We start from the raw sequence: 2,346 nt of genomic DNA, 5'->3' as shown, positions 1-2,346 counted from the left end.
TCTTTCCAACACACTGTGCTTGCCAAAGGATAAAATGTAAAAAAGGAAAGGTGAACATCACCATGACTCTTGCATAAGGTAGAAGATAAAAGTAAAAGATAGGCCATTCGCAGAGGGAAGCAGAGGTTGCCATGCGCTTTCAGGGTTGGATGCACAAAATCTTAATGCGAAAGAACATCACTTTATATTGCCACTTGTGATATAGACCTTTATTATGCAGTCCGTCGCTTTTATTTCTTCCACATCACAAGATCGTATAAATCTTATTTCCTCCACACCAATCAATCATACATATTTAGAGACCAATTTTTATTGCTTGCACCGATGACAACTTACTTGAAGGATCTTACTCAATCATGGCAAAACTGGGTTTAAGGGAATTTGGAAGCACAAGTAGTATCTCTACTTGGTGCAAAGAAGTTGGCTAGCATGAGGGGGAAAGGCAAGATTAACATGTTGAATGATCCATGACAATATACTTTATCTCAGATGTAAGAAAACATAACCCATTACGTTGTCTTCCTTTTCCAGTATCAACTCTTTAGCATGTCATATTTTAATGGGTGCTGACAATCATAAAAGATGTCTAAGATAGTATATCTATATGTGAACCTCTCTTTCTTTATTACTTCCTATTAATTGCAACGATGACCAAAGCTATGTTTGTCAACTCTCAACAACTTTTAATCATCATACTCTTTCTATGTGAAGTCATTACTATCCATAAGATCAATATGATCTCTTTGTTTCTTTTTATTATTTTTCTCTTTTCTTTTATTTACTCAAGATCATAGCAAGATAACCAAGCCCTTGACTCAACACTAATCTTTATTATATAGCTCACAGACTCGATTACATAGAGGGATCATAAAGCAAAACTCAAAACTAGATCATACCAAAAACTTTATTCTACTAGATCAAGATAGTACTAAAAGGATTGAACTAAGAAAAACGGTAAAGATAGGAGTGTGATGGTGATACGATACCGGGGCACCTCCCCCAAGCTTGGTAGTTGCCAAGGGGAGTGCCCATACCCAAGTGATTATGTCTCTTTCTTCAGAGGTGGTGGTGTGATATTCATGGCGATGATACTCCTCAGGGTACGATTCTCTTCCTCGAGCTTATTGAGTTGCTGCTTGAGATCCATTATCTCCTTATGGAGTTTACCCGTGACGGTTAAAGCTCCTTGCACCCAACGATGTTGCATAGCTGCGGGGGAACAAGTAACACTCTTTTTCATATTCTCGCAAGAAAGAAATCTAACATTGGAAGGGATAACCGAATTTGGAATAGCCGAGCTCTATAGTTCCCCCATCGTGAATCCAGCTCGGTGGCGAGAAGTGACTTCTTGATCCTCCTCCATGGCGTCTATCCTGTTCAAATCAACCTCCATCTCTTCCTCCGTTGCTGGCCCAAAGTGGTCAGCATCGCTATTTGTCCTTGATCTCGATGCCGGATGAGACACCCGGCTCTCCTCGACCGACTCTTGAGAAGATATCTTGCTCTAATCTGTAGCAGCAACAGCTTGAAACGAAAACAGAGGATAATTGCGTGATAAGGGAGTTAAAACCTTCAGGAGATTGTATAATGATTTTTTACCGACCAAAATACGTATCGTGCAAGAAAACGGAGTCCGGAGAGCACACGAGGTGCCCACGAGGCAGGGGGCGCGCCCAGGGGGGGTAGGGCGCGCCCTCCACCCTAGTGTCCTTCCCGGACTGCTTCTTATTTTTCTATTTTCCAAAACGGAGAAAAATTGCCATTAGAACTGTTTTGGAGTCGGTTTACTTACCGTGCCACATACCTATTCGTTTTCAGAGCCTGAAACGTTCTGGAAAGTGTCCCTTATGTATTCCTCCGGGGTTACGGTTTCAATAACATTGGTTTCAACATTTATAGGATTACCTGAGATATAATGTTTGATTCTTTGACCGTTCACCACCTTCGGATTTGTACCTTCGAAGTTGTTGAGTTTTATGGCACCGGAACGATAGACCTCCTCGATAACGTAAGGGCCTTCCCATTTGGAGAGAAGTGTTCCTGCAAAAAATCTTAAACGAGAGTTGTATAACAATACATAATCACCTACATTAAAATCACGCTTTTGTATCCTTTTGTCATGCCATCTTTTAACTTTTTCTTTAAATAGCTTGGCATTTTCATAAGCCTGGGTTCTCCATTCATCAAGTGAGCTAATGTCAAATAACCTCTTTTCACCGACAAGTTTGAAATCATAATTGAGCTCTTCAATAGCCCAATATGCCTTATGTTCAAGTTCGAGAGGTAAGTGACATGCTTTTCCATAAACCATTTTATACGGAGACATACCCATAGGATTTTTATATG

This window comes from Triticum dicoccoides, chromosome 1A, assembly GCF_002162155.2.
Source record: "Triticum dicoccoides isolate Atlit2015 ecotype Zavitan chromosome 1A, WEW_v2.0, whole genome shotgun sequence".
Taxonomy (NCBI): domain Eukaryota; kingdom Viridiplantae; phylum Streptophyta; class Magnoliopsida; order Poales; family Poaceae; genus Triticum; species Triticum dicoccoides.
Note: the sequence above shows the minus strand (reverse complement) of the source record.